This window comes from Marmota marmota, unplaced genomic scaffold (genome assembly GCF_001458135.2).
Source record: "Marmota marmota marmota unplaced genomic scaffold, marMar, whole genome shotgun sequence".
NCBI lineage: Eukaryota > Metazoa > Chordata > Mammalia > Rodentia > Sciuridae > Marmota > Marmota marmota.
This window is the reverse complement of record NW_025999880.1, coordinates 2,533,003-2,551,707: the sequence shown is the minus strand read 5'-3', so window position 1 is coordinate 2,551,707 and position 18,705 is coordinate 2,533,003. Positions and strand designations below refer to the sequence as shown.

At 34.7% G+C, this 18,705-nt stretch overlaps 1 protein-coding gene across 9 annotated transcripts in view; it reads right to left on the bottom strand.

The window, feature by feature from the left end:
* The window catches only part of Bcas3 (BCAS3 microtubule associated cell migration factor), a 575,967-nt gene that overhangs the window by 272,402 nt on the left and 284,860 nt on the right, over window positions 1–18,705 (bottom strand). The window lies entirely within an intron of this gene.

The window sequence follows — 18,705 nt, the reverse complement described above, 5'->3', positions numbered from 1 at the left end:
AAAATAAACAAACAACTAACTTCATATTAATATCAAAATGCATTGAGGAATAGCAACAAATCTATTCACTGGTGGACTACATTAAAAGTCTTTAGAAGAGCCAGGCATGGTGGTACATGCCTGTAACCTCAGCAACTTGGGAGGCTGAGGTAGGAGGACTACAGGAGGCTGAGGTTTGAGGCCAGTCTCATCACCTCAGCAAGGTCATAAGCAACATAGTGAGACTTATCTTAAAATTAAAAAAAAATAATAATAATTTTGGAATGTAACTCAGTGTTAAAGTACTCCCAGGTTCAATGTTTAGTACAAATTTTTTTCCTTTTAAACAAACTACTTACCCATTAGTATCAACTAAATGGTGGGCATAAGAATGTAAATTTAATTAAAAACACTTTCAGTTGCTAAAATTTTTTTTATTTATCCAATATTTCACTTTCTTGGATATTTCAGTTTTCCCTGACTTTGACTCGGTAAGATACAGTCAAACTACAGTCTACTTTCTCATACAAAAAGAACATTTGCCTAGTGGAAACAGAAAAACAATTCAATAAATATAAATATTTTATCCTCCCAAATCTTAGCCTCTTCTTTGGAAGATCCACTCACTCATTCTATCCATCCATCTCTAAATGGACTTTATTTTGTCTAGAGCTGTTTTAGGTTCACATTCAAATAGAAATGAAAGTGCACAGATTTCCAATATACCCACTACCCCCATGTATCATTTTAATACTCTGAGAAATCAAGCAATGAAGTAATGAGAAAATGGAAAAAAATTAAAAGATGGGACAGCAACAGTAGGAAGAAAAGTAGAAGAGCATTAAAGAAATATGGACAAAATAAAAAAGAATGAGAAACAGAAAACAATCTCATCACTTGTACCATGCAATGATGCAGTATATACATGTATAGTCAAAAGTTTTCTTAGGCTAGATTCCTGAAAATGGAATCAGAGGATGTGAATGTTTTAAAATTTCTTCCTACATATTCCCAGAAAGAGCTATACACTTCCATGAGCAGTAAAGAAGGATGTCAATCTTAATGCAATCTTGACAGAACAAGGTATTTAGAACAAAATCTTAGGGAAACAGATACAAATGAAGAATACGCAGTATAACCTAGGGCAAGACTTAAAAGACACATGCTCACCAAAAGCTTATCTTAACTCCTTACAAGAGGAGAAACAGGACTGAGTTCAGTCAGTTACTCAGCAGATGTATACAGTGTTGAAATGAAGATCTGTGGTAGTTAAAACTGCTAGCTAGCTGCTACTTCTTCAAAATCATAGTTCTATAACTGAGAGGCAAGCTGGGGTTCGGCACAAAACATAGATGACCATGAAGGGATACACCTAAATTCTTGTGATGGAAATGGTATCATAAGGCAGAGAATGTCATAATAATTATCAATTGTTATTTAAGCATTCTTGGAGAAATAATTATGGTATGTTTTACAAAGAATATAAGTCAACTGATGTTTTCAAAAGGCTGAGTTGTTCCCAAATCATCAATTTTATAATAAATTGATATTAAATTATTAACAAAGATAGAAAGATAGGATCCCTCAAATCCCCAAAATTTGAGTAAATAGTCAAAAAGCTGAACAATGACAAATACCAAGTATTACAATGTGCTTCGGAAAGCAGATGAGCAAAGAAGATCTTTAAAGGTGGGAGTAAGTCATACAGATGTCTGAGGGTAAACTATTACAATGGCAAGATCAAGTACAAAGATTTTTGAGGTTGAAATATAATGGGGATATTTTAGTAAGAACTGTCATGCCATTGTGGTTGAGGGGGTGAGTCAGGTTGCAAGTGGAAGATGAGGGGCAGGGAGAGAGGCCCGTGGGTAGAAAAAGGGCTTTTATTTTGGGGGGCGGGGAGAGCAATAGGGATTTAACCCAGGGGAGTTTTGCAACTAAACTACATGCCCAGTCCGTTTTATTTTTATTTAAAACAGGGTTTTGCTAAGTTGCTTAAGTCCTCCCTAACTTGCTGAGGCTGACCTTGAATTTGCAATCCTCCTGCCTCAGCCTCCTGAGTCATTGGGATTATGTGTACACCAGCACACTTGATACTTTTTTCCTTCTTTTTTTTTTCCAAGTAAAATTAGAGTATTGTGACAGAACAGGATTACAAATCTTTAAGTAAAAGTGAGAAATTATGCCCCTGTGTATGTAATTAGTACCTACTAGAAATTCTCTAAGAGTGTATGCTGTGTTCCACATATATTAAGCCTAGACTAGGACCAATTACAGAATAAGCATTCAATAAGTATTGTGAGTAGATGGTTGGAGTTTTGCATTCTGGACTAAGTAATGGCACCAGAATGACTGAACACTTATTTATCCATTATCAAAGTGGGGATAATATGATATCTGGGATTAGCTTCAAAATAACTTTGTGTCAGGGGTAAAGATGGTGAGTAGAATTATAAACTAAAAAAGATTAGCCATGAGTTGATTGGTAGTGAAGCTGAATGAGAGATACATGGAGACTTATTCCACTATTGTTATCTAGTTTTGTGTATGTTTGGAATTTCCCACAGTGAAACGTTGGAGGAGGAGAAGGAGGAGAGGGAAAGGGGAGGATCCTTTCTGCCCTCATCTGCTTTCCAAAGGAAGCAATAAATATTCCAAATATACATCTAAGAAATACAACCATAAATCTGAATCCCAAACTCCTAAACAGAGATTGGAAGAAGGATTTCCATGCCTTTCATTCACTAGTTTTCTAAGTAAAAATGTTTTGAAGTCATCAGAAAATGGGCAATATAAAAAATGTAAGTTCAGAGGGAAAATACTTTTCAACATCAAATAAAATCCTTCCCTTCTCCCCTACATACATTTATATTTAAATATTTCCCCCAATCCACATAGGAAGAACATTTTATACCTTGGGAAAATAATGATATAACAGGTCACAGGAAAAAATAATTTAAATCTTGAAACCGATGAGAATAAAAACCATCAAGAGAAAATATCAAGAGAAAAAGAGCTTGAATCCTCTCCAACCACCCAATTATTGGGAAATGATAACCCTAATACTGGAGCAAGAGTGTCAGAAACAGAAAGTGGGGAATAGAGGGCCCTCAAGAAAGAATAGAGAATGACAATCTGGGCGTTTCCTGGACCAACAGCCATGAAAAACTGAATCTTCATTCTTGAGTCTAAGAAAGTACCAAGAGATCCACACATATATGGTACGTAGCACAGCCACAGTGGTGACAGCCACACAGTGCTCGCCCTGGTTTAGGTGAGAATGTTTCCTGTGTGTGTGAGAGAGTAATGCAGGCACACTCCAGAGAACTGACAGGATTTGAAGTAGAAACAAGAATGGATATTGCAGAAACCTATATGAGCCAGTGACTAGTGATCTCACTGGGAACTGGAACATCTCAATAGTGACAACCAGGATAAAATGTCCCCTAATCCCTTACCCCATAATATTATACTCTGTAAGTGCTACAGAATTTAGATGTAATTTTGGAAGGGGGCACAATCAATTGAGAGTACTTTTCCCCACATTTCTAATAAGTAGATATAAAAGGGAACTTAAAAGTCTATATAAAGGCTGGGTGCAGTGGCGCATGCTTGTAATCCCAGTGGCTCAGGAGGCTGAGGAAGGAGAATCGTGAGTTCAAAGCCAGCCTCAGCAAAAGCAAGGCACTAAGCAACTCCGTGAGACCCTGTCTCTAAATAAAATACAAAATAGGGCTGCGGATGTGACTCAGTGGTCAAGTGCCCCTGAGTTCAATCCCTGGTACCCCCCCTCCCCCCAAAAAAAGTCTATATAAAGAAAAATGCTTATGTTCAAATACAATGGAGCAAGACACACAGCAGCTACCTAAATCAGCATTTTTATGAAACTTTATCAACTATTCATAGGTAATTAATTAAGTTGGTAATAGAAAGGGATATAGAATTTTGAGGTATAAATCCTGCTATGTTTTATCTCTACTTTCAGCACAGTAATTTAAAATGCACCTTATCTACCTACCTAAAAAGGATATACCATCAATTTATTTTAGAATGTAACTCCAAAAGTGCTTCCAGTAGGCATCTGATAAATAGAGATCAACAAGGAAGGGCAGGATACAGGATCATCATGAGGTAACTGGGAAACAGACTGTTTACACTGTGTGCTCAGGAAAGCAGATGATGCTTACAGTGAGTAAATAAGAGCTAAAAAAATCACTATGTGTATTTTTCTGTCTTGCAGTGATAAATGGGTGTATGCACGTATGTGTGTATTGCTATGTATATATTTGTATCTTTTCATATGTGTTTATGTATAAAGACAACAAAAATTAAGCTGCTTCAGGGATGACCTTCACAAACTAGTCCTGTTAATCTAAGCCCAATATACTTTGAAATCAACAGAATAACATAAATAGGATTGTAAAGAGAAAAATTAAATGTTTCCCTAATAATGTCACTAAATCTGAATTCCATATAATAAAATTCTCAAAATTCCAGAAAGTTCTTTCAAAATATAACTTTCTAACTCTTGAAAAAAAATTATGGATAATTCCTTTTTGGGATTTTTAGATGTCTTCGGTACTATAACCATGAATGCATACAGAATTTTTTTTAATTGCCCCATATAAAAATAAGTATTTATTCTCTTTTATTGCTGAGTCATATTCCATTGTGTATATATGCCACATTTTTTTTATCCATTCATCTATTGAAGGGCATCTAGTTTGGTTCCATAGGTTAGCTATTGTGAATTGTGCTGCTATAAACACTGATGTGGCTGTGTGTCCCTGTAGTATGCTGTTTTTAAGTTCTTTGGGTATAGACTGAGGAGAGGGATAGCTGGGTCAAATGGTGGTTCCATTCTCAATTTTCCAAGAAATCTCCATACTGCTTTCCATATTGGCTTTCCATACTGCTTTCCATATTGGCTTCACAACTAAGTAAAGTTAGCCAATCCCAAAAAACCAAATGCCAAATGTTTTTTCTGATATAAGGAGGCTGATGCATAGTGAGGTAGGGAGGGGAAGCATGGGAGGAATACACGAACTCTAGATAGGGTAGAGGGGTGGGAGGGAAAGGGACGGGCATGGGGTTAGAAATGATGGTGGCATGTGATGGACATTATTATCCAAAGTACATGTATGAAGACACGAATTGGTGTGAATATACTTTGTATACAACCAGAGATAAGAAAAATTGTGCTCTATATGTGTAATAAGAATTGTAATGCAGTCCGCTGTCATATATAAATATTAAAATTTTAAAAAAAGAAAATAAGGTATTTATGAGTTTGAGAAAGTTTAAAGTATTGCTTTACATAATGTTAAACTATAGGTACAAAATAATAGGGCTATCTAAATAATAATTACTCAATGAAAGAGTCATAGCATTGTATTAACAGACATCTAAATGGAGAACCTTAAGTTTCTGTAAATATCCACCTCTTTAACACTTGTTAATAATAGAGGTTAAGATATATTTGAACCAAAGTTGCAAGAATGAGTCATTACTAGTTCTTAAAAAATTAAAATCTCTTGTCATTTCCACTTTTCCTCCAAAATAATAAGAGTATATAACCTCAATTTCATGGAATCAAATTGTTTCTAAATACAAACAAAGAAACAATTAGCTCTCAATAACTGAATTACATCTGCAACAAATCTTGTCTTGTACCTCAGAAATAAGCTTTATCATTAATAAAGTATTAGGGAATGAAATCTACAAATTATGCTATGTTTGTGTACAAATATACTATAATGAATCCTGTATATATATATATATATATATATATATATATACACACACACACACACACACACACACACACATATATAAAATTATAATGCATTAAGTAAAATAATAATAATAATGATAGTAATAACAATAATAATTGAAGGGACAACAGTAGAGGAAAAAGGCAGATCAGGAGGATGGTAGAGAGGAGGAAAAGTTAAGGTACTGGGGAATGAGATTGATTGAATTATGTACATGTATAAATATGACACAATGAACCCCACTATTATGAATAATTATATTGCACCAATAAATAAAATTAAATATAAGTACTGAATATACTTACTATTAGAGCAGATAACTAGTCTTAGAATATTGGGTTTGGATTTTAGATATTCAGGAAAAAAAATCAGGCTTCTTAAAAATGAAGTTAATAGGATATACGCATTGCTTTAAGATAGAATAAAAAAAAATGTACCTAACGCTTTTTGATTCAAAGCAATGACAAAAAATTGCCTATACATCTATAAAAAACTAATAACCACATACAGGTTATGGGCGCTCTCTTCACACAAACTAACACAAAGGTTAATACTAAAAATTAAGAAGTACTTATTTATGAAGCAATAGGGCAAACTCTGGTTCTGTTCGTCCATCCCAAGAATTCCTGAGGTGCCAGTGTCAACTCATCTCAGCTGTGACTTTGGAAGCTTTAGAGGGCACAGCTGATTAGTTACCACTGATGGTAAACTCCAGTCTTTAAAAATTTTCACAGATGTCAAGAAGCTGTCCTACTCCCTGGAAGTAACTGCAATGCTTCTGGTATCAGGGAAACCTGCTTCTCAAGTAAGGCCAAAACTCCTAACTCAAATGGTATCTAGTTTTTTATGTAACAGAGTCGTATGGCTCTTTGTTGTTGAAAATCTATAATATATTCATATGCTGCATGTGTTGATTTAGAATGAGACTTAGCTAATCTTTTAATCTGCAAATTCATACTGATTATAAATAAGATTAAATTCATTTATAAATTCAATTATAAATTTCAAACTCAGTCTGATCTATAAGTGGAGAATCAAAGAGGTACATAGAGACTTTAACTTGAAGGAGTGTAAGCAGGGTCATCCTGGCAGCTGAGTTTCATGTGGGAGGAAGGATAACATATTCTTCAGATTCAGGACCAGAGAGTTTTCATTTTTCCTCCTCTATGCAAAAACCTCCCCCCCCTTCCTCTGCAAATGAAAAAATGCCTACCAAGCTAGAGCCTTAAGTGAAGACCTGAGAGGTGAGTAATGTTGTGATAGCATTTTTTAGTCCTTTAGGTTATTTAAGGAAACAACATTATTTTTTCTAGCAACAGAGAAATCTGTGAGTTAAATGACATCATGCTGCCATGAATGAAACAGCTCGGGCTCAAAGTTCACCCAAAGGCCAACAAGGATAAACTCTTATTCAAGGACAAACTTCAATATATTTTGAGTTCTTATTAAAAACAGAATTTATATAGCAGCCATACAAGAAGAGAGGGATATTTACTAAACTCTGTTTCTGATCAGAAAGCACTCAGGATGTGAGGATGAAATTCTGCTGGGGAATGTAGTTACTTAGTACAAAAACCAAAATTTGCTTTTTAAAGAGACTCCAAAACCAAAGAATCCAAAAACAACACAGATAAAGCAGGGCCTCATGACCTAGCAAATCATGGATGAGGAAATATAGCAGTCAACTTATACACGTAAATGATAGTAATGAGAGATTTACAAGTTTAAACAAGTTGTTTCATACCTATCAAAGGGGCAAAAATTAAAGACTTTTGTTAATGAATTAAAAGGTGGTGGTGGTGGGGTGTTAAAAACAATACACCCAAATGAGCTCACACTCTCACTTATCTGGAGAAAAAATGGAAATTACCAAAATGAAGAGTACCATTAGAGTCCACCCCCTGTTTATAGATGTCATAATTTAAACATAAAGGAATTCCATTAATTCATACATAATTATGTATTACTGGCTCTTCTGCTCATCAGCAGCCATTCCTTCTTCCAGTGCCACAACTGAAGTGTTACAACACAGAACAGGGAACAAGCTTTACCTATGCTATATGTTAAACAGATCAATGATCTTCCTTGCACCCTGACCCTGTGGTACCATAGATGTTCTCTAATTAATTATTAAAGTTTTCTAACAGTCAGTTATTGTACATCTCTGGTTTCACTTTGCTTTTATTCCATGTTCCCAGAAGAACAGTCACAGGCAATATACATAAGTAGGAAAATGACATATCCTCATTGTCTGAGATAACAGATTTCCCTGAAGAACTGACAGCTCAGGGTGCATCCTGCACTCTGCTCTCCACCTTCCAGTTTCTCATGCACAGAGCATCACAGTGCTACCACAGAAGACACAAACTGAGGGGCTTCACTTGATACTCTTGCTGCTCATTTGACATTTAGTATCAGAGCAAGCTGCATGTGGGGGTAGCACTGCAGGGCTCACAAGTTAGTTCTACTTCTCAGTAGGACTGTAAATATCTTATAAAATGAAGAAAAGAACAGAAAATCATGGGTTTGTGCAATCAGCCAGTTAAGCAATTCCACTGAGCAAAAATGCCAAAGTGCCCCAACATATTCCTAAGAACTGAACAGTCTTTGACAATCCCTTGAAAACATTTGCAACTAAGATCAAGTTGGAATTCATTCACTTGGAAGTCTGTACAAAAGTGCCATTTAATACCTATTATCCAACTTGTTTAACAGCACAACTACAATATAGCCACATTAAATCAACAGCAGTAGGATAACCAGAAAAATAAGTCCATCTTGACTTTTTTTTGGGGGGTGGAGGTGGTGGTATCCTAATTGCATAGTATCATCCTCAGAGCTTGCAGCGGGGCGTGGGGGGGGGACTTTGTCTTACCACAGTTTACATAATCATCCTATTTGTAAATCTAACCATAAAATCATTCTTATTAGAGCTAACCTTTACAGTTGTGCAGAATACAAGACTTTAATAATACCAATCTCCTTCAGGGAGGACCTAAATTCCAATGAATATAGTTTTGGTACCTTTCAACTATATATCTTGTGTACCTGTACCCACTTTATATTTAATAAAAGTGTGGGATAAGAACATAACAATCAATGTAATTAAGTCAGTCAGTACAGCCAGAGTCATAAAATGAAATTAAAGAAATCAAAGAGATGACTGAAATTGATATATGAAAAAAAAGCTGACTCTACTGCTTATTTCAGCATGTCCCCCTCCTGTTTTATTAGGTCCTATGATTTTTTTCTTAAAGAGGGTGCTACCTCACATTCAAGCAACTTTCTCCATATATATTCACTTATTATTTTCACATTCAGAAATATCAAATGTAAGACCAACTTACTGACTACTAAAACACATGACAGAGTGTTTCTGCTTAGGATAATGTCTACTCTCTAGAAGCTAAAAGTATCCAAGTCAAAATTCTGTATAGAATCACAGGTGTAACCCTTCAATGGTGGCAACAGAATCTCACAGCCAATTAACTTGACTTTTGTGTAAGACACGTTTCTTTCAGAAGTAATCAATTCTCCATTTTAAATTCAAAGAACACTTTTAAAAATACAGTATTCTCTTTAAGAAACCAAGATGAGTAACAGGTATGTAGAATGTATTTTGAATTGATATTGTAAAGTAAAGAATCACTGTTTTTTGATTTTAAACTATGTTTAATCATTCAGGTATCTATAAAATAACCCTAAAGGGTAAGGTTGTTTATAAATGTAAAAATGGCCAAAATAATTTTTTTTTTGCAAAGAGTTAACATAACTTTTTCCATGTTCCACTTACTTATTATCTACTACTATACTAGAAAAGTCCAAGTCATTATACAGCAGGAAGAATTAAATGCAGATTTTCTCTTGCCTAAGCAAAAGAGGCAAAGTTTTCTTGGCAAGGAGAGAGAAAAGCTTTTAGACCTGGAAGACACCAACATTTTCAACCTATACATAGGAATATAATTTAAAATCTTTACAAATAATCATTAAGGATCCATGATGTGCTCCTTATTTTAACTCTAAATATATCAGAAAACTCACAGAACCCAAACTATTGGGTAGGAATGAGACAGTGAATACTAATTCATAACCAGTGTAGGAGTTTCTCTCTAGCTTTCCCAAAGGAAGAGAGCATTTGCCAAGACTTGATCTCCTCTAGTGCTCCACAACGTCAAACTACCAGAAAGTTATTTTCCAAAATCACCGCCACTGCCTCATCTGTGTATTATGTCAGTGTATGGTATTTATAAGTCTTCATAGATGCATATGGAAATATTTATTCAGGAAAAGTTATAATAGTGGGTGGCTTATAATACTATGTTGTCCTACACAAAAAAAGTTTTGAAGAAAATAGAAGGAACAAGAGCTGAATTTTATTAATTCCATAAGGTAAGTGACAGGTAGACTTGTTACACAATTCACTATACTTTGTGCATGCCTGAATATTTCCATAATAAAAGTTTATTATGGAAAATAAAATAAAAACTGTTTTGTGAATGTTTGGAAAAAACTGAACAAACATTTCTTGTTCTGAAGACTGATACAGAGTCACCTCTTCTTGGCTGGGGTATGAGAAATGTGGAATATTCAGGACTATTCAGTGACCCATAATTAAAATAAATCATACTGGTATTTTTCTAAAATAATGTTTTCACCCAGAACACTAATATGAGCCGTCCATGTTGATATTTATACTTTATTTGCTGTAGGACATTTTATTTCTATTCTCTGTGACAAATTGAGGGAGTCCTTCCTCTAACTCTTCTATCATTTTCATGATTCATCTCGCATTCATTTATTTCCTCTTCCTTCATACTTTTCTAAAAAAAATCTTTTGGAAAATTAACTATTAATATGGTTTGAATATTTATTATTTGTAAACTTCAAAGAATATGGAGTGAAAAATAAAAGTACTTTTCATCCATCTCACTCACTGAAATAGTGATTGCAATAATGATCTCATAAAGTCAAATGTCATCCTGCCATTTCAGAAGTTTTTTAAAAATATTTTTTAGTTGTAGATGGACACAATATCTTGATTTTATTTATTTATTTATATGTGGTGCTGAGAATCGGACCCAGTGCCTCACACATGCAAGGCAAGTGCTCTACCACTGAGCTATAGCCCTAGCCCCATTTCAGAAGTTTTAATATTAAGACTATTATCTTTGGGGTAAAAAACAGAGTATTAAGGCAACTCTCGAAAAAAACAAAAAGACGAAGATGAAGATGAAGATGAAGGAGGAGGAGGTGGAGGAGGAGGAAGAGGAGGAGGAGGAGATGATGAGGAGGATGAGGAAGAGAAAATTTCCAGAAAGTTAGCCATTGAGGATACACTGAACATCAAGGAAAAAAATCTCACTACCGATAAATTATTAGGGGAATGAAGATGTTCAAAGAAAAAGGTCTAAGAGAAAATCTGAATTTGCATAGATAAATAAGAATTGGAAAGTAAAATTCCTCTCCACAGTTTTGGACATACATAGAAGAATATAGAGTCAAACTTGGAATTTCAAGGCAAGAAAAGACTTCAAAGGGAACGAGGATACTTGTTCTATAACCACCACTTAGAAACAAAGGCTATTTTCAAGGAGTATATTTTCCATGCAACCTACTGGATAAAGTTTTTGGATGAATAATCTCATTTAACCTAATGATGATCCTGTAAGGTGGATGTTATTCTCATTTGAAAGGAAACAAAAGTCCAGGAAGGTCATTTCCCCAGAGTCACCTACATTACCAAGTAATCAAAATGAAATTAAAATTCACAACTGCAGACTCCAAAGATCATATTCTTAAAACTAAGTAAAATTGGCACAATTCATCACTTCATTACCTATTACATATAAAGTTTGCTCTCATTTTAATACACACCTCTGTATCCAGAGCAGACATAATATACAATGTGATCAAAAACTGGAGAAAACTTAAAACTTCAACCAGAAGTTACAATAAAGGAGTATATTAGCCATTTCAGGAAGAGTGAAAGCAACAAACAAAATACATTGGCCCACTATGTTACATTCTTTATGATATCCCTAAGCAGTTAAAACGTATCATCTTAGTTGGCTTCATACTTAAAGGTGAATTTGACACAGCCACTGATGGGTCACTTGTGCCTGGAAAAGAGCAAAAAAGGCAGCATAAAACACCAGTACCCCCCGCCCCCAATTCCCTATAGAATCTCAGCCCAGACCCCACACCACATGCAGGTGGTTATGGATGATGTTCTTCTTGTACTTGTAAAGCCAGAAACTGATGGTATGAAGGGAATGAAGACAGTATAATGTTTTTTTAATCTCTCCACAAAGTTCCACAAAACTGCATGGTTAAAAGTCTCTTGTCACATGACAACAATAAGAACACATTCAAATTATAGGGAGAAATTTATGGCATTATACCACCTCCCTCATGGCTTGATCACTGTGTTGGTTATCTTTAATAAGAAAGATCATAAGAACCACCATTGATGCCCCCCCACCCCTGCCAGTGAAACTCAGGAATGATGAAAGCTTATACACCATCAGGACAAGAATAAACCATTTGGCAAATGAAACAAATCATCTGAATTTAAGAAACAAAAACAATATATTAAGCATATAGCCTTGATAATTTGTGGGTTAAAAGAGGTTACAATATAAAGATATAAGACTAAAGACAGGTGCAGTGGCACACACCTGTAACCCCAGCAGCTCAGGAGGCTAAGGCAAGAGGATGGCAAGTTCAAGGCTAGCTTCAGCAACTTAGTGAGGCCCTAAGCAATTTAGTGAGACACTGTCTCAAAATAAAATAAAAAGGGTTGAGGATGTGTATCAGTGATTAAGCATCCCTGAGTTCAATCCTGGATACCTAAATAAATAAAGACAAAAAGACTATTATTTACAGACAGAGAGTAAAGAAAAGGATAGGAAAAAAACCAAAGTAATATATGCACTGATTTTTCTTTTTTTCAGAGCAGGGGATTGAAACCAGGGCCTCGTGCATGTTAACAGCATACTCTCCCACTGAACTATATCCCAAGTCCTATGCTTTAATTTGAAAGAAGAAATTTCTACCAGGTATTCCTATAACTAAAGATTAGTACAAAAGGATTATTTAAAAATGTTTATCAAACATACTTTTTCTATAAGGAATACAAGAGATTCTTTTGTTTCCATTATTTTATAACCAGGAATTACTAGTAAAATATTTTTTTTAATTCTGCCTCTACATAAAAATATGAAGAAAGAGTAGTAACAAGGATAATCTTTAAGATTTTGGAGTCTAGCCAACTGCAGTGGTGTGCACCTTTAATCCCAGCAATTTGGGAGGCTGAGGCAGGAGCATCACAAGTTCAGAGGCAGCCTCAGCAACTCAGTGAAATCCTGTCTCAAAAAATAAAAAGAGCTGGGGAATGTGGCTCGTAGTAAAGTACCCAGAGGGTTAAAATTTTGTTGTTGTTATCGTTGTCTAAGATACTTGTTTTCTTCTTTTAACATGGCTTGGTTCTTAATTTTCACAAGTTTCAAGATAAGTTATGAGCTTCTAGTGTATAGATCACTCAAAATCTGAAAGTTGAAAAGGATTTGTAATCCCTTAATTATAAATAAGAGGAAACTGAGGCATAGAAAGTAATGACTGGTCCAAAGCAATAGTGTTAAAGAAGGCAGAGGCATTAGTGTCCAGATTCCCTGTTTCCCAGGTAAAGGTTCTGCCATGTATACTGCTATGCTGGGTCAGTCACAGATTTGTAAGGGTATCTCAGAAACAGAGGGAACACCTGAGCACAAGATGGACAGGTAGAGGTACTAATGAAAACTAAGCAGAAAGGCAGACCTGCAGGATTTCCCTGGTATTTTCTGGAATATTTTTTTTTTAAACTATCATGCAGTTAGAAGAACTAGAAACATGGCTATACACAGCAGATTTTTTTTTTAATTCTATAAAGGACAGCAGCTGAGAGCAGCCATTCTTTTAATGGTAAAGAGGGGCAGATACACACATAAGCAACACTATTCTGAAGAAGAGATTTTTGTTTTAGTAAAATCCATATTTATATGATTACATTTCCTATAGTTGAGAGCAGCTATAATTAATGGATTTCCCTCCTCCTCTTAATGCAGCCATTTGTCAATTCAAATACAGAATACCCAATCAATTTTGATGTATTTAGTAAGCAATTTGTCAAACAGTGCTATAATCCAGTTAATATATTAATTCTTGTCATGGAGAGAGTACTAACAACTATTGGGTTTTCTATAACTGGTTTGGAGATAGAAATCTGCACTTTGACTACAATGATCATTCTGTGGAGATAAACAAACAAACACATAAACAAACAAAAACAACAACTCTTGTGTCCCTATAGCTGAGAGCACATAGTAATACATCAAAGCAGAAAAACTATTGCATCTAAAACACCTGTATCTAATAGACAAAGTAGTTGCTAATTTATTGTAATGATCTGTGTTTGTTCAAATTCCCATCTCATATATTTTTAATAAAATAAGCATGCCAGCACATGTGAAAATGCATACAAAATAAATAGACATCTAAGGAAGAACTAGACTTTATTAACATAAAGTATGCATTAGAAACCTACAAATACTTTATAAAAATGTATATTTTAAAGAATTTTTAATACTTAAATAAAATGTTAATTAAAAATGGAACTCATAGGGGCTGGGGCTCAGTGGCAGGGTGCTTGCCTAGCATGTGGGAGGCACTGGGTTCAATTCTCAGCACCACACATAAATAAAGGTCCTCAAAAACAACAAAAATCTTAAAAATAAAAATGGATTTAAAAAATTGAACTCATATTCTTAAAGTTTATTCATATAACTTGCTAGAGAAGTGGTTCTCTACCCTTTATTTTTCCTGTCCTAAAACTTAGTATAAATAACTGACACAGAGATTGTACTAAGGCCACCCAGTTACTGGTAGTCAAGACTCCAACTCTTAGAAAGCTGTCCTTCAGCTGATATTCTGTAAAGCTCTGGATATAACAGTTTTCTCTATATATTCCAACCACTAATCAGTATTTCATCTTCTTCGATTCCCAAGTCAGTCTACATACCAGGCACTGGAGACAGAACAACTAGATATGCAGATCTTTTTGGCAAGTGGTCCAAATTTATACCATAAAACAAAACTGGACTCTACTTACAAGGAAAGGTCAAGTTCATTTTCAAAGTCCTCAAACGGAGACTTAGTCACTAGTAGTTTGGGCAGAACAGAGGGCCAGAGGGCAGGGTTTTAACATATCACAAATAACCTAGACAGCCATACTCAGTATATCAGGCAAATATTTTCCAAAGGTGATGGCTTTTCTATTCACTAGACTTTCTACAGTTCTCCATCAGGAAATGCAAAATCAGAGTTGGAGACAAACCATTTCTAGAAAACAAAATGGAAAAGCATAGAAAAACTTTTTTTAAAAATAAAAAGGATAAGAAACAAAGAACATTATATTCATTTTCCAGATATTAGGCTCCCATTGGCCTATTTATGAATCATGTAAGAGAAGGAAAAAACACTTTACCAGAGTGATTTGGCACAAGGGTGTGTATTTATTTAAAAACCTACAAAAATGTTTACTGGTCCTGCAGACCACCACTGTTTCATGTCTGGTGAGAAAGGCACCCTATGTGTCAGAAAAGCACACTGAATATTTTCCAATGACCAAAGGGGCAGAGGTCACTTATTATAAATGGATAATGAGACCTAATGCAGTGCTCCGACTATGGACAAAGAAAGGGTCTATCCATAGCCCCTGGTGGATTGGTCATTCAGGCTTTTATTTCCTCTGCACACTTAATGGAGTCAAACAATCGACAGAAATTCTATAGAGAAGACTGAAACTGAGAGAAACGACTGTATTCTAACTCTGACAGACAGATACAAATAGTGACCCTGAAATGGCGCCAGAACTCCTGTTACCACTAACATAGCAGACAGCAGCAGCATTCCCCCTAAATTCCCATTTAGTCATTTATTAGCAATTAACCTTACTGATGGAAGTGATGGCACATCAAACCGCGAGCTCCTGCCAATATCAGCTCATTCCATTACTGCAGGTAAGCAGAGACTGACCGTTCTATTTCAGCTCCTTACTTTTGGAGAAAGTGGCCAATAGATATCCTTGCACCTATGCCCTCATCCCCTCATCCCCAACTGTCAAAATGTATATTCAGCAACAGCAGTATCTGTACATAAAAATCTTAAGCTTAGGAACATAGTAAATGACATCAGAAGCAGAGGTACTGGTGGCTTATAGTATTTTGACCAATAGATTGTTTTTCTTTAATCTATCAGAATCAATGTCCTTCCCCAGTCAGAACTGCTAATTCAATATGATATATATTACCAGCATCAATGGAAAAAAAATGCCTACTCTCAACTGTACTGAATACAGCAGGTCATAAAACAATCTAAAGGAATACTGAGGTAGTAATATTACATACAATTTTATAAAATAAAGATGTTTAAAAGCAAAAAGAAGCTCTTTGTAGATACTTTTGTTTCATTTCAATTTTAAGAATAATTATGACAGGAATGTAGCTTACATGTACAATTTTTTTTTTTTGGCCAACTTGAAGATACAAATGACAAGATTCACTTTAGAATACAACACAGATCATTAGGCAGTAATAGAACTTGGGAGATTGAAACATCTCTCCCTGCCCCCTTTTCTGGGACTTTTAAACATCTTAAGATCAGCAATGACAAAATATCAATGAATTACTCCATTGGTCTGAAGCTCTCCAATTCCAAATAACCAAATGCCAAATGTTTTCTCTGATATAAGGAGGCTGATTCATAGTGGGATAGGGAGAGGGAGCATGGGAGGAATAGACTAACTCTAGATAGAGCAGAGGGGTTGGAGGGAAAGGGAGGGGGCACGAGGTTAGAAATGATGGTGGAATGTGATGGACATTATTATCCGAACTACATGTATGAAGACATGAATTGGTGTGAATATACTTTGTACACAACCAGAGATATGAAAAATTGTGCTCTATATGTGTAATAAGAATTGTAATGCATTCTGCTGACATATATAAATTTAAAAAAAGAAACTAAAAAAAAGACAAACTTTCAAATTCATCACTTACAAAGCTTACTGACTGTACATCATACTTTTAATTAATTATTTCACATTGTTTCATAGAATAATAAACTTCAATTTCATAATGTTCCCACAAGTTACATATGTGGCTAAAATCTGGTCTAAAAGTTCTGACTGTTTCTTCAGAAATGTAAATGAAACTTAACTAAATGTTTTGAAACATTTTATGAAATGTTAGTTTCACTAAAATATCTCTATGTGAATTGATAAGTTTAAGTATGAATAAGTGAAATTTCAATCTAAGTGGCTTCTTAGCTAGTTCAGATAGTCAAACATAAGATACAACAGCAGGACACACCCTATGGGCAACAATGGACTATAAATACTCTTTAAATAAGTCCTACATTACAAGTTTCCTCTACAAGAGAAAAACATTTCTTTTTTCCCCTTCCACCTCTACCCACTCTTGGGCAAATATTTATTATGGACAATGCAAGGAAATATCATTGAGTGCCTCCATCACACTGGGCACATACCACAATAGCAATGCAGATCAGGATGTTAGCTTAAATCTAACGTGACGGTTGAGAGACAGCAGCTTAGAAGAAAATGCTGCATATTTTAATTGCTTCTCCATGGCACTGTACAATGTCCATCATAGAGAAGAGCAATACTTTTTTGTTTTAAATTTGTGTATCATTTTTCTTTGTAGGTAGGGAAACTGTGAGTTGGTATTAGCAATGTGCACAAACATATACTTCACTAGGCAAAAAAAAACAAACAAACAAAAAAAACAACCAGTTCAACAATAATATGATGCTAAAACATTCTAAACTAAACCCAACCTCTCACTTAATGTTAGAATGAAAAATATAAACTCCTCTGGTCTCACGATTGTGTTTGTTAAGCCAGTAGCACAAAACTTAATTGGGTGTCAAAATCCCTAGAATGTAATTTAAATCACTGCTGACTTCTGATTTTAGTATTTCTACATGTAAGAAAAAGCTCAAAAATGGCTTTAAATACTACCCAGTTTATTGTATGAAAAGACCAAAATAAAAACTCCAGAGGTATTCAAGGAAGTAGTAAAAACATTTTTAAAAATCAGACATATCAATATGCAGCCACACTATTCAGAAGACTTAATTCACTTCAGCAAAATAAAAAGAATGATTCTGTCAGAAGTACCACTACTACTTCAAAGTCAGGTTTCAGTTAGATGCTTCAGAATGATTAACTTATACTTTTCTCTAATTCCCAAAGTATTACCCATGACTTCTTCTTTATACCACTTCTAAATCATTTGCTTTTACTTCTCATCTGCAATTTTCTAATATGTCATGCTGTGCAGGGTTCCATAATATTCCATGGTGTCAAATATGAACATAATAAGGGGAAAAAAGTTTTAAAAATGACCCAAATGGAAACTCTAGAGATAAAAAATACAATATCTGAAATAAAAATAAGTTGAAAGAAGTTAGCACAAGACAAAGAATAGAATAATCAATATATGCAAGACCATAGAAATAAAAACTATAAAAATCAAACAGAGAATTAGACTAAAAGAAATTAAACAATGATTCAGTGATCTAGGAAAGTATCACATAGTTAACATAAACAAAATTCAATTCAAAAGGAATGAAAGGGAGTGACAGAAAAATATTTGAAGATATAACTGGATGAACATTGTCACATTTGGTAAAACTACAAACCCACAGATCTAATAATCCCACAAACCTCAAGCAGAAGAAAATCACACCATGGTTTCATTGATTTTTCTCTATTGTTTCATGTGTTCTGATTTTTACTATTTCCCATTTCCCTTCTTTTGTTTTAATTGGCTTTATTTTTTTTCCAGTTTATCTATGTAGAAGCTGAAGCCATTGGTTCCAGACCTTGCTCTGT